Raw genomic sequence first — 24,874 nt, forward strand, 5'->3', positions numbered from 1 at the left:
AAATATAAATTTATTGGGTTTAGAAACACTTCTCTGTTCTTTGTAATATATTGAAAGATTTGGGTAAAAATAGAAAAAAAAAAAATTTCAAAGATATATTAGAAGTAATAGGAATGAGATTAGTATCAAAAGGGTTAATTAACTGAGAACACCTACTAATTGCCTAACAAGACACATCCAATGAGATGAAATTAATCAATTGTATTGGGCTTTGCGCTATTATCAATGAGAAAACCGCAGTTACCCTAGCACCAGTTGCAGTTTACATATTTATTATCGTTTTGCGCTTCAAAGTGCGCCGATTCACATGTTCGTTTAATGACTTTTCCAGCGCACCAATTAAGGTATGAACTGGTGCAACGCATTATTCTTAGTAAATCAGCCCCACAGTGTCAAAAGTGAAACTGGAAAAGGAATGCCGAGCTGAACAGCTACACCGGTAACAGGGGGGGGTGGCATGCAAGGAACAGCACCAAGTATACGGAAGAGCAAACAGACAGTCAGACAGTTGCACACTTCCCCCAAACAACAGCAACCAGGGTGGAATGAAACAGCCACACTCACTGTATGCCAATGTCATCAAGCAATACGTATTATGATAATAATAAAAAATAATTAACACAACAAAATAATTTTCAAAGCATACATGTACTGTAGATGACTATATTTATACATGTTTTTACTATACAAATGGACAGCGACACTAGACATGGTTTGAGGAAAGGGGCATGACCCCCAAAACACATCAACCATCCAACCATTTGTTCCTAGGACAAAGTACATTGCGTCCAAGCTGGAGCAGATCAGTTTTGCTTGATGTTTCTTATTGGTATGTGAGTATCCATTTGTGGATTCAATAAACTTATTAATAATGGTAATGCACAAGGTGGTTGTACCCTCCTGCGTGTTTTTTGCAGTACGTTTGAACCAAAGGATGTGTGATTAAAGAGAAAAGAAAAACCTGAAAATCAAACCAGACCAGTAACTTCAAGGTAAGGCAAAGTTAAACCTTATTCTAATATCAAACCCAATAATGGAAAGATTTGTATGTGAGCTTTTCATTCAATCCTGGGGGATCAGTGGCATTGAGCTGTTCAAGCCACATTGTTTCATGTTGTTATGCCTTCCTATTCCAGTTACCTCCTCTGGGGTCCTTCTTGACCTAAAAAGAAATTAAAGATGTATTGAATCTATGGCATAGGCCTTTATGCCGACTAATCAAAGTCAACATCTTTCCATTTTTCGAATAATACATGTGTTTATTCTTTGTCATTATTGACAAATGGTTTAACCAGCATGGTAGGACCCATAGGCACATGCCATCAAATAAAGTACTCCTTGGGTAGCCCTTTTAACACATTGCTTAGGTTAAAAGTAACCTAATTGAGTAAACAAAACTGGCGCTTTCATGTATCCAGGGACACTGTGGACGTTGGCCACATCAGAATGTGCCCCTGGATGTATGAATTGCATTCTGTTTGTACACAAAGTGACTTGAGGTAATCTTGTCCCTTTAGAAAGGTGGCCCATTTGAAAACCAACTTGTGTCTTTCCTGAACATATTTAGAGATGGTGTAATCATTGGCTAGGTAGTATGCAACACAGGTGAATCCGAGGCACAATATTCCTTGCTGTCTTTGTGAGTCAAGCATCGCTCTTTGTATATGTTGTTGGATAAATTAATCTTATTTTTTGAAGTATGTCCATATCATGTTTTTTTTATGTTATTGTGTTTATGTATTGTCTCATAATTTATTTTTTGTATGTATCTAGAATACTCTGACTGTTGCCTCTGTCCTAGCAAGGAAGCAGTATCATGTGCTGAATATGTGGAGGAATTTTAAAATGTTTAGATTTCCTCACAGTCCATTTTTATAACATCTGACGCTGTATTTGTTGTGAAAGGTCTCATTACCAGTTATTGTAATCCTTGAATTGATTGAATGAGGCACATTGTTGGAGCTATACATTTTTTACAGTTTTTGCTATTTTTATTTTGTTTGTTTTTTTTTGTTTTTTATGTTCCATGCTTAAAAAAAAAGTTGACTTTTTTTATAATTTTTTTTAAGCCTTTGGGGTACTGATAAAGTCCAGTAATCTGCTGTAATTGTATATACAGTATATACATCTTTTCCACTCATAATGTTTTCAATCAAGCCCTGATGTTGGGTTATTTTTTGAACCCTTGAAACACGTACTCTTTGGATTGTCCCCCCTGACTTTTATTGAAATAAAGTTGTACCTGGACCTCTTAGCAGTAGTGTGGAACTTTAATTTCCATTTTTTATCTCTGCATAGTAAGTCATGTGTCTGGAAAAAATATTCAGACCAAAAGTTCTGACTTGTCACACTTTAGTGTCTGCATGCTTGTTCCAGGTCGGTAGCTCACTAGGCCAGAATAAGGGTAACTGTCTCAGCGCCTGCAGAGCTTAACTTATCAGTGGCATCGCCCATATTTCTGTTCTTGTTGAACTTTTACATATCAAATATTAGTATAATAATAATATAGTGTGATAAACCTTATCAGAGGAACCACCTTATTGTCTGTAAATAATGACTTGGAGTATTAAATTCACATCACATTTAGGATTGTGATCATTGCTTATTAAAAGACACATTCATTTACAAGAATAAAATCAGTATGCAAATATAGAAGAACACAGTTTTATGTAATTTAGCTAATTTTCAGATCATTTCAATAAAATTATGGTTTCTCAAATAATTTGCATCAAGTGAAGCCCAGCAAACACTTATATTTTCCTATTTTGCTGTAATGCAGAAAATATTCAGATTAAATTTGACATTATTATAATCTAAATTCAAGAAAGCTTAGTGCTTGCCAAGAAATGCATAGCAGATGCTAAAGAACATTGAAATGGAAAGTGGGGAGAACAGAGGTTGTTTAGTTCAGGGCATTTGCAATCTTTCTTTTCTTATTTCTTCTGTAAAGCATTTTCTTAATGTAAACGCTGTTGATTCTTCTTTTTTCAAAGAAAAGATCTTCTTGTTCTACTTTTTTTCCCTATGTGTGAGTGCCCTATTTTCATTTTTTTTTTTAAATTTCATTTTCACCTTTTTTATATCTTGCAGGATTATATTTGAGGAAAATATTTCTGTCAGATGCTTTCTTTTTTAATTTATTAAAGCACATAAGAGACTTGCTTTAATCAATTTTATTTAAGGGAAGATTTAATGATTTTTGGTCAGGCATATTTTACATTTTTCTTATGTTTATAGGTTTATAAACAGATGTTATCCATCTTTTTTTATTGCGTATTTTAGAAATAGGTGCCTGGGGTCACCTCAGAAGTGCCCCTGGAAAAAGGAAGAAAAGTTTGGACTATCTTGGTACCTCAAGGACATAGACAAGGATATGTATAGTTTTATATAAAAGAAAGATAATAATATATAGAATATAAAGACATTGTGGGACAAAACCACATTGACAAAATAGTTAGATACAATTGATAATTACAGTCTTGTATACTGCTTCAAACGATTATACAAAGAATGAAATGAAGGTGACCCCCAGTGTTGAAGTGGGGTATCAAATATGATGCATCTTGGTGATTGTCCCTAACTAGTTTTGCAGAAATTGCTGCTTTTTCAGAAGGAGCCAGTCATAAGCATCTATTGATATAAATCATAATCATAATTTCGTGTTTAAACCATTATTTATAACATTGATATATATTTCAAAACATGAAGGTTATTTTCTTTAATATCATATGAGATTGATGTGAGTTCTGAGAAGGATACATAGGCACTGCTTACTAGGGATGAGCCTAACACCCCCCGGTTCGGTTCGCAGCAGAACATGCGAACAGGCGAAAAATTTGTTTGAACACGCGAACACCGTTTATGACGTTTAAGTCTGTGGGACACGAATGTGAAGAATCAAAAGTGCTAATTTTAAGGGTTAATATGCCATTTATTGTCATAAAAAGTGTTTGGGGACCTGGGTCCTGCCCCAGGGGACATGTATCAATGCAAAAAAAAAGTTTTAAAAACGTCCGTTTTTTCAGGAGCAGTGATTTTAATAATGCTTAAAGTGAAGCCTGTAAAGTGGCACATTTTCCCCATGTTTAGAACAGTCCCTGCACAAAATGACATTTCTAAAGGAAAAAAAGTAATTTAAAAGTACTCGCGGCTATAATGAATTGTCTATGGGAGAAATCAAAAGTGCTAATTTTAAAGGCTTATATGCATGGTATTGTCATAAAAAGTGTTTGGGGACCTGGGTCCTGCCCCAGGGGACATGTATCAATGCAAAAAATTTTTTTAAAAATGGCTGTTTTTTCGGGAGCAGTGATTTTAATAATGCTTAAAGTGAAACAATAAAAGTGAAATATTCCTTTAAATTTCGTACCTGGGGTGTGTCTTTAGTATGCCTGTAAAGTGGCACATTTTTCCCGTGTTGGAAAAAAGTCATATAAAAGTACTCGCGGCTATAATGAATTGTCGGGTCCTGGCAATACAGATAAAGGTCATTGAAAAAAATGGCATGGGATCCCCCCAGTCCATTACCAGGCCCTTTGGGTCTGGTATGAATATTAAGGGGAACCCTGAACCAAAATTTTTTAAAAAATTACGTGGGGGTCCCCCCAAATTCCATACCAGGCCCTTTAGGTCTGGTATGGATATTAAGGGGAACCCTGTGCCAATTTTTTTTTTTAATGGCGTAGGGGTCCCCCTTAAAATCCATACCAGACCCTTAAAGTCTGGTATGGTTTTTAAGGGGAACCCTGCGCCAAATTAAAAAAATGGGTGTGGGGGTCCCCCCAAAAATCCATACCAGACCCTTATCCAAGCGTGCAACCTTGCAGGCCGCAGGAAAAGAGGGGGGGATGAGAGAGCGCCCCCCCTTCTGAACCATACCAGGCCAAGACTACCCCAAAGCACTCTCCCCATGTTGAGGGGAACAAGGGCCTCATCCCCACAACCCTTGCCTGGTGGTTGTGGGGGTCTTATCAGAATCTGGAAGCCCCTTTAACAAGGGGACCCCCAGATCCCAGCCCCCCTGTTTGAAATGGTAACGGGTACATTGTACCCGTACCATTTCACAGAAAAGTGTCAAAATGTTAAAAAGAAACAAGACACACCTTTTGACAAGTCCTTTATTAAAAAATAAAAAAATAAAAATGTCCCACGAAGTCCATTCATTATCTTCTATGGCTCCACCGACGGACCAAAAAATAAAATAAAAAAGATCCGCCTCCACGGTAGGCACCCGCCTTATGACGCTTCAGCACGGATGACCTCTGACGCCATGGGGAAGCCATTAAGAAGTCATAGGGGGGCGGGGTCACCCGGGTACATCACCGTGTGGCTCCGCCCTTACTTATAAAAGAACTGTCATCCGCGCTGAAGCATATCCAGTGGGTACAAATCCTACTTGATCCTTGTGTATGAGTCTAGGGATTACTTAGAGTCTGTTGGCCCAAATTTTTGTTAAGATCTTGTATTCAGAATTAAGCAAAGCTATGGGTCTATAATTGTCAGGGAGGGAGGGATCTTTACCAGGTTTTGGGATCACTGAGATATGAGCCTGAATAAATTGGGGGTGGGGTAGAGTTCCTTTTAGCAATGAGGAAATAGAGATATCAGATGGGGGGTTAAAATTGGGAGGAAAGTTTTATAATAAGAGTAAGGTAGGCCATCCAGGGATTTAAAAGTTGTGAGGTTTTTGACTACTTCAGCCAATTCTTCGGGCATAACCGCAGAACTCAAGGATGAGAGATGGGCAGGTGTCAGGATTCAAAAAAGGAATCAAAGTTTTCTTGTGTGAAGTGGTAGTTGGTGTCTGTTTTTAGACAGTTATATAATTTGTGATAAAATTCTCAAATACTTTGGACATGGTAAGAGGGCAGTAAGTGGGGGTACCATTAGTTTGCATGAGAAAATCTGGGGATGAATAGAAGGGGCGAGGTTTCAATTTATTCACCAGCATTCTGTGAGGTTTGTTAGAATACCCGTAGAATTTCTGTTTGGACCACAGAAGAGATTTATCAATTCTCTTCCTATCCAGGGATCGGAACTGGTTTCGTAGAAAAATAACGGCTCGGAGCCTAATCACCGTGAGGGAAGACACCAAGAGCCTCTCAGCTTTACAGAGTTTGGACAGAATAGAAGAGCGTTGGAACACTGCATCTTTTTTCAAGCAGGAGCCCGTAGAAATACATTGACCCCGGAAGACAGCCTTATGTGCTTCCCACAAGGTGGAGGTCTCCGAGACCATGTTCTCTTTGAGTTGGAGGAACTCAGACAGGCTGCTGCATAGGTGGTCTCTAGTCTCCGTGATATGGAGCAAGGATTCATTGAGACGCCAATGGCATGTTCTGAGCTAGGCGGAGGATAGGGCAATGTCTAGGTGAACATAGAGTGATCAGACCAGGTTATGGGATTCATTTCTGAGGAAACCATAGACGTCAAAAGGGGGAAGGATACAAAGAAGTGGTTCAGTCTAGAGTAAAGCTTATGGGGATGAGAGTAGAATGTATACTGCTTATGTGTGGGGTGCTTAATTCTCCAAAACATCTAGGAGATTACGTGCTCTTATGAGTTTACGGAAGGAGGCCGAGAGACGGTTGACTGTAGAAGCCACCGTGGAGGGAAATAGTAAACATCTATCTTTGCCAGGGGACATAGTCATATTAAAATCTTCGCCTATGATCGTAAAGGGTTGGGAGAATTTGTCTAAGTTAGGAGCACAGGCATTAACTAAAGTAAGAGAATGTTAAACAGGGAGCCTAGTGCTAAAGTACCTCAAGATGCAGGGTGACTCTGCAGGTACTAGGTAAAAAATTGTGCCAGCGTCCCCAACATTATAGTTATGAATATATAGAGTCTAGGGATGGGACTATACAAGCTCGCAGGATAGGTTCCATACGGTATACTAATATTAGGTTCTATGCCTAGTCTGATATGTTTTTAAACATCTATGTTGTCCATTGTCTTTTTATACTTTATAAATAAAAAAACCCTAAACAAACTTACCTTTTTGTAGTTTAATATTGTTGTGCCTTTAAAGTCCCAACCCTAGACTCTATATATTCATAACTAAAGTAAGAGAATGGGCGAGGAATGTGCAATCCAAGATAATAAATCTGCCATGGGGTTCTAAATATGAAGATTTGATTCACAGGGGGCATGAGCGCTTAATTAAAATCACCACTCCTGCTTTCCCAGAAGGGTCAGAGGCTATAAAAGCTGTCGGGAAGCATTTGCTGGGAAATTTAAAGGACCCCCCAGGGCAGAAATGAGTCTCCTGGATCATAATCACATCAGCCCCAAAAAATGTAAACTCTTCCAAAGATAGCCATCTCTTTTGAATAGAGTTTAAGCCTTTAACATTACAGGTAAGGAACTTCAGCACCATGTTAACTAAATCCATTTCAAAGGCAAATGATATACAGCATAGTATATATTAGGTAGAACATTCCATGATGTGTGGACCATGTAAAGGGTAAAAAACAATAAAGTAAGACTTGGGAAAACAGTAGCACAATAACATGTATGCATTAGGTCCATGAAGTGTAGCAGCCACAGGTCAAAAAAAAAAGACCTGAAAAAAGGAGGAAAAAAGGAACAATAAAAAATAAATGTATCCAAAAAGAAACCTGGAGGGTAGGGAGCCTCCAGGGAGCCAGGGCCAAAGCCTTGGATTAGGAAGAGGGGCATGGGGACTTCCAAAAAATGGGGAGGGAGTGTCCCTCACCATGTTCCCGAATATGAGAGCCTGGAATGCAAAATAATGTGGTTAAACAGATAAAGGATTAAACATATAACCAGGATGGAATAGTTGCAACAAGTGATGCACCCCATGGGCATGGGGCATTGGGGACACTGGCCACATAAAAAAAATGTCAGGGAGCCAGGAAAAATCAGAGATCATAAACAAAATTTGCACTGGTGTCTATCTGTCTATCAGGTTGGGAATCTGGACAAACGGCACCTCTGAGGTGTGAAGGTAGATTTGTGATGCCTCTGTCGCACTGGGGCCCAGATGTGACTTGGAGCTGACGTTGGTTTAGGAGTAGCAGGAAGCTGTACAGGATCTTCTTCGGGGAGGGATGGAAGGCCCAAGTTGCGCAGGAGGGTGTCACTTTCCTGGAGGTCACGTATAGAATACTGTATGCCATTGCAGGAAGCAGAGAGGTAAAAGGGGAGACCCCAGAGATATACAACTTTGTGAGCCTGGAGGTGGAGTGTTACAGGGCGAAGGCTCCTTCATTTTGCAAGAGTAATAGGGGAAAGATCACTGAAGATCTGGATCTTGGACCTTTTGAAATCGAGCCTGGATTTATTGCAGGTAGCAATAGTTAGAGCTTCTTTGCTGTCGTAATAATGGAAGCAGACAATTATGTACCGCGGGTATGCCCCAGCTGGGTGTTTGGGAGCTAGTGACCTGTGATCTAATCACCAGTCAATATCAGTGATATTGGGAGCTACTATGTTGAATAGGCTCGGTAGGTAGGGACTGAGGTCCTGGTCTTCCACTGTTTCTGGGATACCACCGCAGATTTTTTCTGTGCTCCCTATTCTCCAGGTCTTCCTGTTTGGCTTGGAGCTGGCTGACAGTGTGTTTTAAAGCAGCATTATCCTCTTCCAGGACCTGTACATACTGTATAAGTTCATCAAACTTTGTCTCCAGGGTGTCAGTGCTCTCTCCCAATTGTACAATTTCCCCTCTCAGTTCATTAGCAAGTTTCCCCACCAATATTGTGAGTCAGGTTCTGGAGCAGAGAATGCAGTTTTGCATCTAACACTTCTGCTGTTAGAGGGGGTTAGAGATCCCTGAGCTTAAGTGCGGTGGTTATCAAAGAGGGTACTTTCCTCAGGTGCGTGGTGTTCTGGTGGGTCTGGCACGTCATCTTGAGTACTTGAGGCTGGGGATGCAGGCCTGAGTAGGTAGTGATCCATGGTGCAGGAAGTCCGTGGCCCAGGAAATGCGGAAATATATGTGTGCCGCTGATATCCTATTTTGGCCATGAGATGCATGGCAGTTGCGGGAGTATGGGGAGGTGACTCCCGTGGCTGTTGTCGGGTAGCGGGAGTCCTGGAGAGTCGGCAAGGGACGGAGCTGGAGTCTCACACATTTGCCATGATCAGAAGCCACACATGGGCCCCCCACAATATTTTTATATTCTATATTGTATTAAATTTATTTTATATAAAACTATACATATCCTTGTCTATGTCCTTGAAGTAACCAAGATAATCCAGACTTTTCTCCCTTTTTCCAGGGGCACTTCTGAGGTGACGCCTGGCACCTATTTCTATGATATATGGATGATGATACCCACCCCTATCCCAAGAAAAACTCTCAACTGAGGCAATATCTTATCGTTATTGCGTATTTTAAATCTTTGGTCTATTAGTAATCAACTCCTCTATATATTAACACATTTCAATATTTTATTTAAGCTGCTATATAAAACTATTAGGTGATGTTTGCTAACAGATCAACTGTTAAACACTTAGCAATTTCTCATGTTTGTATATATTAGCTCTAGACACTTACAATCATAATAGCATAGGATCCCATTCCCCACACATACAGAAAAAGCCAATAATGGAGAAGCTGCACAGGATTATTATCTTCAATAGAAACTACTAAGAGTGCACAAGGTAATCTAGTTACAGTGATACTCATATTTGTATATACAGCAGACGCACTCATAACACAGGATTCTTAGAGCATTATAATTTGTGTAAAGAGACAGCACAGCAGTTTTCTAATGTAACAGAACAGCAAAAGCTGTTCACATCTGTAATTTAATGTGAGTTCCCAGAGCAGAACAGGGAAGGGAGCTATGGACTACTCATCTCACTCATTCATCTGTGTGTGTAGATGAGCTTGAGCTAGTGGACCCTGTAAACAACAGTTTTTTTGTTTTTGTTTTAAGAGCAGCTAACAAACAGACACATGACATGTGGAATTAAATCTAAAGATCCCCCTGCTAACTGGATATGTAAATATAAAATATTCATATTTACCTGGTTAAAAAAATATATTTATTTAGGTTTTAGTATTATTTAATTAATTAAGAATGTTTAAAAGCACTATAAATTCCTTTCATTCTAATAATTCCCCTGCTCATTAATCTGCAGTAGGCAGGCCCACAAAATGATACATAATAATAATAAGTTGTTCTTGACTGATAATTATTTTACTTGATTTTGATTTGTTGACTCCTGATAGTATTATATTTTTTTATAACAGTTTGTGGAAGGTTAAAGTAAAAAACAGCATGGAAAATTATGTTTCAGTCTTGAACTTTGAACATTTTTTTGACATACAAACCTTTCTTTTACTGCCAACCTGTGCATTTGTTTGATCTGAGAAATATATCTTATCTGAATTTGACATTCAACAAACTTAGAAATGCAGCTACTGTACACATATTTTATCTTTGTGTTAAATTATTTTACAAAGTGGTAGAGGTGAGTTCAAGTGCGAGTTAAGAGATAGTAGGATCCTGATATTGCATGTTTGCATGAAATATTTCCTATCTGTCATTTTTTTTTTTTTTATCAGAAATAGGGAAGGCATATAGAAGCGATGCCATCCACAGTAACATTTGGATAGAATAACTGTACTGACAATATTAGGGCTAAAGCAAGGTTGATAAACCTTATACATTATACTGAGCAGTACACTTTCCTCCAGGGCTCTGTTTTCCATCCATCCAGACACAAGTGAATAGGGATGAGCTTCGAGTTCGAGTCGAACGTAAGTTCGACTCGAACATCGGTCATTCAACCGTTCGTCGAATTATGAACATTATGGGCCGTTTGCGCCAAATTCGAGTGGCGCATCACAGCCCATAATTCACTGCAGCATCGCAGTGCATTGCTGGTTGATGATTGACCAAGCATGCACTATGACCCACATGCTTTGGCCAATCACAGCGCGGTAAGAACTGAGAGCCATAATTTGCCAAAGGCAGGGTGGCTTTTGCCAATTATGCCTCAGGGGATTTAGTACACACCCCACACTATATAAGGCCGCCTGGAAGTTGGCCTTGAGTAGTGTGTTCCGGTGTACTGAGAGATAGATAGAGAGACAGTGTCATTTCATTTGAGGTAAATAGAGCAGGCAGGCAAGTCAGTTAGCTGCAGTCAGTGTATTTAGTATATATATATGCATCCCAGGTGTTGTGTATGTATATATATATGTGTATATATAAAATATATAATATATACACTGTATTCAGTTTAGCTAGATCCGTTCCTGTTATCCTCTTCCTAATATACTTACAGGCAGGCAGCTGCAGTATTTTCAGTCAGTGTACTGTATCCTGTGCACAGTATGCAACTAAAGCTAACTGCAGACAGTTGCTGGTGTTCTCTTCCTAATAATACCACAGACAGGCAGCTGCAGTATTTTCAGTCAGTGTACTGTATCCTGTGCACAGTGTGCAACTAAAGCTAACTGCAGACAATTGCTGGTGTTCTCTTCCTAATAATACCACAGGCAGGCAGTTGGTTCAGCTAGCTGCAGTATATTAGTGTACTGTATACTGGGCACAGTGTGCAGCTAAAGCTCACTGCAGACAATTCCTGTTGTTTTCTTCCTAATAATACTAAAAGCAGGCAGGCTCATTCAGCTAGCTGCAGTATAATCAGTATAGATATACATCCCAGCTTTGTGCAGCTACATCTCACTGCAGGCCATTCCCTGTGTACCTATTCCAATACATAATAGACAGTATGTCTGGAAGGCCAACAAGGAGAGGCAGACAGTCACAGGCCAATAAAAAAGGGCAAGCAGGCTCTGTGTCTAGAGGCAACAGTGCTGGTCATGGACATGGTGCATCCTCATCAGCACGTGGCCGTGGGACGCGCTTGTCCTTTTTCCTCGGCAGCTGGCCGTGTTGAGCCACAACATGCCGAAGAGTTGGTAGAGTGGATGACCAAGCCATCCTCATCCTCCTCATCCTCTGTCACCCAGACTACTTTGGCTGCCAATGAAGGTGCCAAAGCAGCCTATTCCTTGGACTCAAGGTCATCATCAGTTACTCCTTCGCTAGCCCCACCAGAGGAGTCTCCCGAACTGTTCGACCACAGTGTCGGGTACATGCTGCAGGAGGATGCGCAGCGTTTTGAAGTTTCCAATGATGGTACCCAGCTTGAGGAAGGCAGTAACATGAGCCCAGAGAGAGGGGTTGCCCAAGAAGGACAACAAACTGGCAGTCATGTTCCCCCAGCTGCAGCATACTGCCAGGTTTGCTCCAGTGACGAGGAGGGAGGGGATGATGAGCTCACTGACTCTAAGTGGGTGCCTGATAGGAGAGAGGAGGAGGGGGAGGCGGAGGAGGAGGAGGCACATCTCCAAAGAGGCAGGATGCCCTCCAGGGGCCAGTTTAAGGGCAGCCAACCGACTGCATCACACCGCAGAGCTCCGCAAGTGCAGGGTGCTGGTGACTCCGTGCATTTTTCCAAAAGTTCTTTGGTGTGGGCCTTTTTTGAGACGTGTGCAACAGATTGAACCGTTGCTATTTGCAACATATGTCTGAAGTATCAAGCGTGGACTAGACAGCAAGCGCTTGGGCACCACATGCTTAATCAGACATATATCAAGCTCCCATGCAGCCTGTTGGCAACACTACCTAAAAGACCCACACCATAGAACAAGGCGGACCTCTCCTTGCTCCTCCTCATCATCTAGGGTCTTTAACCCCACTATACTTTCAGTCCTCTCAGAAACCTGCACTGAGAGGAATGAAGGTGTAGAATTAGGTGTGCCACTGCCAAGTACTTGCGGGCAATCTGCTATCGGTACACCAACGTCCGAATCTAGCAGGCAGATTTCCCTACCCCAGTTGCTCCACCGGCAAAAGAAGTTCGCTCCCAGCCATCCACATGCCCAGCGTTGGAATGCTAGCTTGGCTAAATTGCTAGCACTTCAACTGCTGCCTTTTCAGTTGGTAGACTCTGCCCCCTTCCGCGAGTTTGTGGAATGTGCTTCTGGTTCTCTACCGGCATGTGGAAGGCAATGTCCATGCCTCGCTGGACAGGGCGGTCACCGATAAGGTGCATATTACCGCTGACTCATGGTCCAGCAGGCATGGACAGGGATGTTACCTATCTTTCACCGTGCACTGGGTGACTCTGGTGGCAGCTGGGAAGGATGCAGGACAGGGTGCAGTAGTGTTGGAGGTTGTTCCGCCACCATGTCTCCAAAATTCTACTAGTGGTGATTCTGCTACACCTCTCTCCTCCACCCCCTCCTCTTCTTCTTCCTCCATGGCCTCTTCTTGTGCTGATTTGTCCTCTGAACCAGCGGTGCTTCGTAGGCGTTCAAGGGGCTACGCAAGCATGCAGGAAAAAAGATGCCAGGCGGTGCTTGAGCTGGCATGCTTGGGGGACAGGAGCCACACTGGGGAAGAAATTCTGTCAGCTCTGCAGGGGCAGGCTCAGAGGTGGTTGACGCCATGCCAGCTTAAGCCAGGAATGGTGGTTTGCGACAATGGCACCAACCTCCTCTCCACCCTCCGACAGGGACAACTGACCCATGTGCCCTGTTTGGCTCACGTCCTTAACTTGGTGGTGCAGCGGTTCTTGGGCAGGTACCCTGGCTTACAGGATGTCCTGAGGCAGGCCAGGAAATTCTGTGTGCATTTCCGCCGGTCATATAATGCCAGTGCTTGGCTGGCTGACCTCCAAAAGGAAACCTACAGTCCCTGTCTTGTTCGCACCGCCTGTATACTGCTGTTCAGAGTATATAGGGCCTGGGGGCCCCACGCCTTTCCTTTTTTTTATTTGGGTGCGGGGTTCCCCTTAATATCCATACAAGAGCCAAAGGGGCTGGTAATAGGCTGGGGGGGTTTCTCAATGATTTTTATCCATATTGCCGGGACCAGACATGACATTAAAGCCGCAAGCTGTTTTAAATTACTTTTTTTCCTTTAGAAATATCATTTTAAGCAGGGACTGTTCTAAACACGGGAAACACATGCGCCACTTTACAGGCATAATATAGACACCACCCAGGCACGATATTTAAAGGGATATTTCACTTTTATTTTTTTCACTTTAAGCATCATTAAAATCACTGCTCCCGAAAAAAACGGCCGTTTTCAAAACTTTTTTTTGCATTGATACATGTACCCTGGGGCAGGACCCGGGTCCCCAAACCCTATTAAGGACAATGACTTGCATATTAGCCTTTAAAATTTGCACTTTTGATTTCTCACGTTCAAGTCCCATAGACTTTAACGGGGTTCGAAAGTTCGTGCGAACTTTCGGTCCGTTCGAATGTTCTGATGCGAACCGAACCAGGGGTGTTCGGCTCATCCCTACAAGTGAATAGTGCTCAGTGGGTTGAATAGTTTGACAAGGCTTTTTTGAGCAATGGTTTTTGGTAATAATTGGAATGCGGAAAAGAAAATCACATTCTTCCTGACCAGTGTTCGCAGTATTATCTGCAGCAAAATCAGGAAAATGTGTGCCCATTTTATTAGAGCATGACTCTATAAGTGTTGCCAGATATAAAAATGATCCCTCTTTTAATCTAGTTATGTATCCATTAATAGGACATAAAGCATACCATAGAATAAAAAAAAGAAATGGTCCATAGAACAAATACTGTAGATAAAAATCTCAGTCACCGCACACTATAAAAGCCCAGCATGTAATAAGTGATTGTAGCCCCAGACTAACTCCATCCAGGCCACACACCCTGACATGTTTTGCCCCACCCACAGGGCTTAGTCATGGAGATAAGGATATCCCTGTGGTAGGGAGGGTATATATTGCATCATGGGCCACTATGATGATTAATTAGCAAACAAACAGGCGAAGACTAAAGAGGGGGAGAGAGGTAAAAATACTGCACAGGATAAAAAATAGAAATAGATTTGTATAGCCAGCAGCGACTTCTGGTCTTCTTCATGTGTGGCAAAAATATATCATGTGTTGGCATGGATTTTAAAGCATATGTGATTCCCAAACTATTAAGGAAGAAATTGAAAAATTTTAAAAGTCCCCCTCTCAGAAAAGAAAATGAAAAATAAGAATGAAAATAAAGAGTGATCAAAAAAAGGAAAAAATAAAAAGGTTAGCAACAAAGGATACCTTATTTAGAACCCCCCGAAAAAGCACTTTTACCCAGAAAATCTATGCTTAATGGCATTGTCTATTAATAACCCAGAAGGAAAAACATAACAAAAATGTTTAAAAAGTAAGATGTATGATTATTCTTCCAAATAAGCATGATTCAAATCAGTCAGGAATGTACAGCGGAAATAAAAAAGAATGAGATGTTGAGGTATTAGAGGGGATAAATGGAGGGGGGTGGGGGGGAGAAAGAAGGGCAGAGAAAAGAGTGGGGGGAAGGGGAACAAGGAGGGGGAAGGAAAAATGATGGGGGGGGGAGGGTAAAGGAAGAAGAAGAAAAGAGGACCAGAGGAGAGAGGTGCGAAGATTATTCATAATAGTAGGTGATATCCCATTCATAGTTGGGACCCCTAGGAATGCAGGTGCCAAGTTTAAATATCTAGTTTATTTAACCACTTCAGCCCCAGAGGGATTTGCCCCTTAATGATGAGGCAATTTTTTGCGATACGGCACTGCGTCATTTTAACTGACAATTGCGCGGATGTGCAACACTGTACCCAAATAAAATTTGATCATCTCTGTGGTTTTTATTTTTTTGCGCTATAAACAAAAAAGAGTGACAGTTTTTAAAAAAACACAATATTTTTTACTTTCTGCTATATTAAATATCCTCAAATTAAAAAAAAAAATTCTTCATCAATTTAGGCCGATATGTATTAGCGTCCATAAAATAGGGAATAGAGTTATGGCCTTTTTTTATTATTATTTTTTTTTTACTAGTAATGGAGGCAATCTGCAATTTTTAGTGAGACTGCGACATTGCGGCAGACAGATTGGACACTTTTGACACTTTTTTGGGATCATTGATATTTATACAGCGATCAGAGCTAAAAAAAAGCAACTGATTACTGTATAAATGTCACTGGCAGGGAAGAGGTTAACAATAGGGGGCGATCAAGGGGTTAAATGGGTTCCCTCAGTGTATGTTCTAACTGTGGGGGGGAGTGCATTGACTGGAGGAGGAGACCGATCGCTGTTTATAATTGGTATGAACAGGAGATCTGTCTCCTCTCCCCTGACAGAATGGAGATCTGTCTGTTTACATTGACAGACCTCCGTTCTGTCTCTCTCAAGAGCGATCGTGGCCGCCGGGCTTGTGCATCAGCTCCTATGTCACACAGTGGGTATGTGTGCCCCCCCTTAAAGCGTCCGCCGTACAGCTATTGCGATTTACGCAAGGGAGTCAACCTGCCGCCGCATAACGATGGCAGCTGGTTGGCAACAGGTTAAAGACATTGTCACATAAGTCGTTGGGACTCACAGGGTCCCTTTGTCAAGGCAACATAGTGACCAATTGTGGTATTCACTTTGAGCACCCATCATTACAAGATCAAGAACTGTGAGGAGTGCAGCTTCTTTTTAGACTTTATACATGGAAAGTACCCACACCCTCACATCATTGAGACCCCTCAGGTATCAGAGTTGATTTCAAATCTTCATTGTTATACCTTACAGTTGCCACCCACTCAGACTAGCCAATGAAATCAAAGGGGCTGGATGCTGCCTGTTTATCTAATTAACTAGGATTTTGGTAAAAACTATCTCTTAATTTTCATAAATGTTTACAATTATGAGTTATGGATCCAAATATTAGATCATTCGTGCCAGTTCACACTACAGCGACTTGGGACCTGACTTGTAAGTCCTCAAGTCGCTCCAAGTTGCTGGACATAAGAAATGCCATAGAAGTAAAGAGCTGTCTTAATGTACACTACTGAAGTTGCTCCAACTTCAGAAAAGGTTCCTGTACTACTTCAAGGGGACTTTTGGCAACTTGTACCCATAGATTTCAATGGAAGTTGCCTCCAAGTCGGATCTCTATCTATATTGAAGCGACTTTACAGGAAAAAGAAAATAATTTACCCAGGTACTTCCCACGTTTACCCATGCAACCTCCTCCCTCCCACAGAGCTGATTATTCTGTGATTAGCCACAGCCAAAGTCGCCTGTCCTGGAGGCAACTTTAAGTTGCGTTGTAAGTTGCGCAAAGTCGTGCTGAAGTCACGCTGAAGTTGCCTCCAAATCTCCTTGCAAAGTCGTGCTGTAAGTCGAGTTGCCCCTGTGTGAACTGGCACTTAGTCTCAGTTGCTTTTCTGTTATGCATAGAGCCCAAACAAGTAGGAACATAAAAAAGTCCAAATATTAATAACTACGCCCCATTTAATCTACTGATGTGTAGCTTGTGTTTGTGACAGCACACTTTTTCAGATGGTTTTATGATTGTGTGTTGCTTGTGATGAAAGTTATGAGATTTTACGATTTTTTCCGTTTTTTTTTTTGCAGATTGAACTACACATTTGTCCATGGCAGGGTCAGGTTTCTCAACCCCAATCATTGTGCATTGGTTTGTAGTTGCCTAGTTTACAGTATCCCATTGTCACAGATCAGCTGCGGTGCTGATCTGTGTCCTACCTGCTTCTGCTGTAGGTCAGCTGGTTCCTGTTGTTCTACAGCTTGTGTTCAGCTCTTGCTGCACTCAGCAGTTATGGGTGTCGCTGGCTTCACCTGTTGTCTTTTATATACTATACTTCCTTCCTGCTACTTCCTGTCCAGCCTCCTATGTGCTTCTCTATTTTAATTCCACTCAGACCAGTTTCTTGTTGCTTGAGCAGCACTTGTTTCTGAGCTCCCTTTTTGTAACCTGCTTTAACCTGACCTCTCGTGAACTGATCTCTTGTGTACCGACTCAGCTAGTTCTCCTGATTATGTTGTCTGCTGCCCGCCCTGACCTTGGCTCGCTATCCGGCTCTCCTTTGCTTCATCCATCCGTGTCTGAGAGTGTCTTCTGGTACTGTCCTAGCAAGCAGGGTGAAACCAGAGGTCGTGACCTGGGGTCAGCAGGCAGCTAAGCCCAAACTCTCATGAGGGGGTCCCTGGCAGAATACCGTCTGGCCCTTAGACTCCACACCCTGGGGGATCCCGTGTCACCTGCTCACTTGTGGGCTCACAGTAGTAGTACCTTGATAGTTTGCTCAAGCCATGAGCTCCTCAGAGAGTCGGCCACTGACCGAGGGTTAAATGCAGCATCTAGGTCAGAGAATTAACTTCCAGCAAGCAAATCAAGAGAAAATAATGCTGGTTCTACAGGATCTTGCCTCCCGTCTGGATCATCTGCAACTCGCTGCAATTTCAGTTCCTTCCATTTCTGCTTCTGCTTCAGCTGCTCCCGTGTTACCTGTTACACCTGGCAATCCCTGTTTGCATCTGCCGCCGCTGCCTCATTTTTCTGGTGACCCTAAAGCTTGTCGGGGCTTCATTAATCAGTGTTCCGTCCACTTTGAACTTTCCAGCCACCATTTTCCAACTGATCACACCAAAGTCGCATATATCATCTCTCTCCTTTCTGGTGATGCTCTAGCTTGGGCCTCCCCACTCTGGGAATCACACGATTCTATCACCTCTGACCTCCAGGCCTTTTTGGATGCATTCCGGAAAACTTTTTATAAGCCAGGCAGAGTGTCTTCTGCTGCTGGGGCCCTCCTTCATCTTCGTCAGCAAGGAATGACAGTCGGCCAATAAGCAGTTCAATTCCGTATGCTGGCCTCTGAACTCAAATAGAATAATGAGGCCCTTACTGCTACCTTCTAGCAAGGCTTATCTGAGTGTGTAAAGGACAAACTCGCTGGATGCATTTCTACCACATTGGATTATTTTATCACATTGAGCATTCAAATAGACATTCGCTTCCAGGAGCGGGCCCTGGAGAGATCCGGATCCAGTCATCCCCCTGCTGGCCATCCAGCACAGGTAGTCCAAAGACCTGTGGAATCCTCTCCGTCTTCAACCTCTCACACATTGGAAGAACCTATGCAGCTTGGGCGAACTCGCCTCACTCCAGAGGAACGTGTCCGGCGCATGGGATTGGGCTTGTGCCTTTATTGTGGCACTCCTGTCCAGTCTGTCTGGGAAACTCCATGTGACAGACCTAGCCGGGACAGAGGCTGTTGGAGAGGACTGAATGCAAGCCTGTTGCCTTTTGATTATGGGCCCTGGATTTTCAATGGAACAATACTCTTTGTGAGGTGAATGAGAAATCCAGTCTGAACTGTACTAATCGGACTCAGTTGTGTATATATGTATATATTGTATGTTGTTTGATTCTGTTGGGGACTCCTTGCTGTGGATTTGTGCCCCTGAAGAGGGAGGGGGGATTCCTCCAGCAGCCCCCTGCTGATAAGACTGATTCATTCTGTTGGGACACATCCTGTGAGGAGATGCTGGTGTCATCAACTCCAACTACCTGTGTTTATGTTAATTGAATGAGCTGATCACATTAGCCACCAGCACCGGCTAGGAGACGAACGGTCTAGGCTGAGGAGGGGGGAGATTGTTGCTTGTATTGTTAATTGTAATTAGCTCCAGCTATTGTGTTTATACTACTGTGTGAAGCTCGGTGCCCACAAGTCTGTCATCTGGTCTGGGTAAATTTTTTAGTTAATTAGCTCATGTTAATTATGTTAATTAGGTTACAGTTGTATTGTTAGAGGAGGTTCCAACGGCATATAAAGTCTTGTAATTTTTCTAAATAAAAAGTGAGTTCATGTTAGCAACAAGCAAGTGTCGCCTTGTTTTGTGCTCAGAGAGGTTGGAATATCTGATATCTGTATACAGACTGGGAGAAAGTGGTATATGACGGAAGCACTCAAGCGGAGTGTGGGACGTTCCGTGACATTGGTGGCAAGCAGCGGGAAAGCTTCCTGCAGTCTGGGACATCCAAACTTCCATCTGGATCCAAGGTCCAGATAGCAGGAGAGGAGAGGAGAGGTACAGATACCAGCTGCCATGGATGAGGAATTCAAAGGGAGGTTGCGAGAGATGCAGATACAGCACAGAGGACCAGTATCAGAGCAGGTCCTGCTGGGATGGTGTGATTCTATTCGCTGCAAACTCTGAAAGGAAGCGCTAGCCCGTGAGCAGCGACACCAGGGAAAAGTTCTCCCCTCCATCGAGGAAAGGTACTGGTCGCAGTACGGACTGCGGGTGCAGTTTTTGGGAGAAAAAATGCACAAGAAGCAGACAGCTGAATTAGGCAGGCTGGTCTGGGCAGAGATAAAGCTGGATGAGAGCTACAGAGCCCTCCGGTGGCATGTATCCCAAGCATGTCCCTGGATAGCGGATGACAGCCCAACGGAAGGCTTAAGCTACGGCGGCCTGGGACTGTTGTATGTGAAGCTGACAGGGGACTCTAACTTTGGGAGTGATTTGGAGTGGCGGGTGGACGAAATCATGGATTTCAGAGAAGGGCTACTGAACATTTCGGAAGTGCACTGGGCACAGGAAGATTTGGAGTTTCTGGCCATTCAGGAATGGGAGCTAGAGATCACCTACAGACGGCTGCTAGACATTGCTCAGTGCCAGGGCTGGGCTCCCTTTGCCTGGGATTATCAGGAAATACCAGCTGACAACCCTGAAATCCTGGCTGAAGAGTCGGCAATGTGGCAGAGCAATAGTGTGCTTTGCCAACCTGCCCCCGCAGCTATGGAGGCGGAGGTCTTATGGCGGATGCAGCAAGTGCTGACTGACCTTGATGATCCTTTTTCTGCATGGGATGATCTTGGATGGAGGAATGTGCCTGTCCAGCAGCATGCCAGAGAATCTGCAGTGGAAAATCTGGAGATTGCCGTCCCCAAACCTGAAGTGCTGACAACAGGGCAGAGCTCTGCTAACCTCTGCCCAGCACTAATAGCATCTTCTGGATTCCATGGACAGGAGATGGTGAACCTCCATCCCCAGACAACAGGTGCAGAGACAGGGGATTTGATAGACTTTTCTGCTGAGGAAGAACCATCGGGTGAGCCCCCAGCAGAAGAGTTGGGATTAGGGCCAAACTTCATTGCGCTCTGCTCAGCACTGATGGCATCTTCTGAGTTCCACGGACAGGAGATGGTGAACCTCTATCCACAGACACCAGTTATAGAGATAGGGGATTTAATAGACTTTTCTGCTGAGGAAGAACAACCTGATGAGCCTCCAGCAGAAGAGCTGCTATTGGGGCCAAACTTCACTGTGCTCTGCCCAGCACCAACAGCAATATCTGTGGAGTTACAGGGAACTTCCCCAGTTGAAGCACCGGCAACCGGGCAGAGTACTACCAACCTCTGGCCATCACCGGCAACAACTACAGAGTTCCAGGGAGGTGGGGCAGTCGGCCTCCCTCCCCAACAGTTAGCCGGAGCAGATGGTGTGGGGTTTCCAGCAGAAGGGCTGGCAACAGGGCCGAGTACTGCTGGACTCTGCCCCTAACTAACAGGAGATGGATTTCCTGTGAAGGTGGATGGGACTTCAGTCTCCACCTGTATACTCCAGGGATGCTGGGCAGTCGGCCCAGATCCCCAACAGCATGACAGAGTGAGCCCAGTCCCCCTGTCTTCTCTCCAGCGGCAGAAAGGACTCCAGGAAGAAGGGCCAGGCCTCTCCCCAGCGGCAGATATGTTCTCTGAGAGAGGCAGAGGTTGGCTGGGTTAGTGATACTCTGGAATAATTTATTTGGGGTACTGTGTGGGTACAGGCAGTAGAGGACTGGAACTACTGACTAACTTCGGAGTCAACCCGTCTGGGGTCTCCTCCTGTGTTAGTCTCTTGCCAAAAGGGGAGAAATGTGACAGACCTAAGCGGGACAGAGGCTGTTGGAGAGGACTGAATGCAAGCCTGTTGCCTTTTGATTATGGGCCCTGGATTTTCAATGGAACAATACTCTTTGTGAGGTGAATGAGAAATCCAGTCTGAACTGTACTAATCGGACTCAGTCGTGTATATATGTATATATTGTATGTTGTTTGATTCTGTTGGGGACTCCTTGCTGTGGATTTGTGTCCCTGAAGAGGGAGGGGGGATTCCTCCAGCAGCCCCCTGCTGATAAGACTGATTCATTCTGTTGGGACAAATCCTGTGAGGAAATGCTGGTGTCATCAACTCCAACTACCTGTGTTTATGTTAATTGAATGAGCTGATCACATTAGCCACCAGCACTGGCTAGGAGACGAACGGTCTAGGCTGAGGAGGGGGGAGATTGTTGTTTGTATTGTTAATTGTAATTAGCTCCAGCTATTGTGTTTATACTACTGTGTGAAGCTCGGTGCCCACAAGTCTGTCATCTGGTCTGGGTAAATTTTTTAGTTAATTAGCTCATGTTAATTATGTTAATTAGGTTACAGTTGTATTGTTAGAGGAGGTTCCAACGGCATATAAAGTCTTGTAATTTTTCTAAATAAAAAGTGAGTTCATGTTAGCAACAAGCAAGTGTCGCCTTGTTTTGTGCTCAGAGAGGTTGGAATATCTGATATCTGTATACAGGCTGGGAGGAAGTGGTATATGATGGAAGCACTCAAGCGGAGTGTGGGACGTTCCGTGACACTCCAGGGTCTAGGTCACTTGGAGAGAGGTGATCTAGACAGATCCTTTAATTTTGTCCGCTTCTCTTGTTTCACCCTTCCTGTGGCTATACACTGGGCTCAAAATGCCTATCAACTCTCTGCATACGTGGACTCTGGAGCTGCCGGGAATTTCATTGAACAATCTTTGGCTTCTGAGTTGGGCATTTCCTTTGTTGCCTTGGCTATACCCCTCTCCGTGACCGCAGTAGATGGCTCCTTCTTGCCTATGATCCCCATACAGTTTAAAACCCCTCCTATTGTGTTACTCATTGGGGTTTTGCATGGTGAGGAAATCTGTTTCCTAATTCTGCCTAAATCCTCTAGCCCCATCATCCTGGGCCTTCCATGGTTGCAGAAACACTCCCCGCATCTTTATTGGAAATCTGGACAAGTATTGGCTTGGGGTCCTCAGTGTCAGCAACAATGTATTTCCAAGGTACTACCACCTCCTTCCATTCCTCTGGTCGAAACCTCCACTACGCCCATGTTGCCTTCCCGATATCAGTCCTTCCAAGATGTTTTCTGGAAAAAATGAGCTGATCGCCTTTCTCCTCACAGAGACTATGACTGCTCCATTGATCTGTTTCCAGGGCCCTCTCCTCCCCGAGGTTGAGTCTACCCTCTATCTATCTCAGAGATACAAGCCATGTTTAAATACATTCAGGAAAACCTGCAAAAGGGTTTCATTAGGAAATCCAACTCACCTGCCGGAGCCAGGTTTTTCTTTGTAGGGAAAAAAGATGGTTCACTCTGTCCATGCATCGACTACAGGGGCCTTAATGCCATCACCATGAAGAACCGATACCCTCTTCCTTTAATTTCCGAACTCTTTGACAGACTGCGGGGTTCTAGTGTTTTTACCAAATTGGATCTTAGAGGGGCCTACAAATTAATTAGAATCCGCAAAGGAGACGAGTGGAAAACCGCCTTTAACACCAGGGACGGACATTATGAATATCTTGTGATGCCCTTTTGCTTGTGCAATGCCCCAGCTGTCTTCCAAAACTTGGTTAACCTCCTGTATGTCTGTGTTATTGTATATCTGGATGATATTCTTATTTTCTCACCAGACTTACTCACTCATCGTCTTCATGTGAAAGCTGTGCTTCAGTGACTACGGGACAATTGTCTATATGCTAAATTGGAGAAGTGTCTATTTGAACAAACACAAGTTCCATTCCTGGGCTACATAATCTCGTATCAGGGCCTCCTCATGTACCCAGCCTAACTTTGAGCCATCTTTGAGTGGCCCCAGCCCTCTGGTCTTAAAGCCACTCAACGCTTTTTGGGCTTCACCAATTACTATCGCCAATTCATTCGTAATTACACCACCTTGGTAGCTCCAATTACATTTCTCACCCGCAAGGGTGCCAATGCCCGGATCTGGTCCCCTGAAAGCATTAATGCTTTCCACAAACTCAAGGTAGCCTTCCTCTCTGCCCCAATTCTCCTACTTCTGGACATTATGAAACCCTTTTCTCTGAAGGCTGATGCCTCGTCAGTAGGAGTCGGTGCCATCCTACTCCAAGCTCAGAAGGGCAAGTCTCAGCCTTGTGGATTCTTTTCCAAGAAGTTCTCAGATGCAGAGAGGAACTATAATATTGGGGATCGTGAGCTACTGGCTATTAAACTAGCTCTTCAAGAATGGCGACATCTACTAGAGGGTTCTCCCCATTGTATTACCATCTATACTGATCATAAAAATTTGCAGTATTTACAATCCGCAAAATGCTTGAACCCACACCAAGCTTCACCCGCTTCAATTTCAACATTACCTTTCATCCTGGTGCCAAAAACCTTTGTGCCAATGCCTTGTCCAGGTCGTTTGATGTCAACGATTCTGAGAATCACCTTGATCCTGGTCCCATCATCCCTCCGCATTATATTCTAGCCACTACTCAGCTCCGGTCTACGCACCCTTCTCCTCAACTTTAGTAGTTCACGCACTTCATCCCAAACTCCTTGCTTGGGCATATGACTCCAAGTTCTCTGGACATCCTGGCATACCTCATACTTGTGACCTTCTTCAGCATCATTACTGGTGGCCTTCTCTTTGTAAGGATGTCAAGGAATACGTTCAAGCTTGTATGGTTTGTGTACTATCAAAATCTTCCATGTCTGCCCCAGCTGGGTTGCTTCTGCCCTTACCAGCTCCTGATATACCTTGGCGTTGTATTTCCATGGATTTTACCTTGGATCTGCCCCCTCAACAGGTTCTACAGTCATCTGGGTAGTGGTGGATCGGTTCTCCAAAATGTGTCACTTGATTCCTCTCCAAGGTCTATCTTTTACTCCGAGTCTTGCCACAACTTTCTTCTTCATGGGATGCCTTCACATATCGTCTCTGACAGAGGAGTTCAATTTATGGCTTGGTTTTG

At 43.4% G+C, this 24,874-nt stretch overlaps 1 long non-coding RNA gene across 1 annotated transcript in view; it reads right to left on the minus strand.

Annotated features, from left to right (window-relative positions):
• Positions 1-475: 475 nt before the first annotated feature.
• LOC141134451 (uncharacterized) overlaps positions 476-24,874 on the minus strand; it is a 115,641-nt gene continuing 91,242 nt past the window's right edge. The window contains exon 3 of the long non-coding RNA XR_012243155.1: positions 476-1,162. This is a non-coding gene — a long non-coding RNA (uncharacterized lncRNA). The remainder of the gene's footprint in view (positions 1,163-24,874) is intronic.

Source organism: Aquarana catesbeiana, linkage group LG03 (genome assembly GCF_042186555.1).
Source record: "Aquarana catesbeiana isolate 2022-GZ linkage group LG03, ASM4218655v1, whole genome shotgun sequence".
Taxonomy (NCBI): Eukaryota; Metazoa; Chordata; class Amphibia; order Anura; family Ranidae; genus Aquarana; species Aquarana catesbeiana.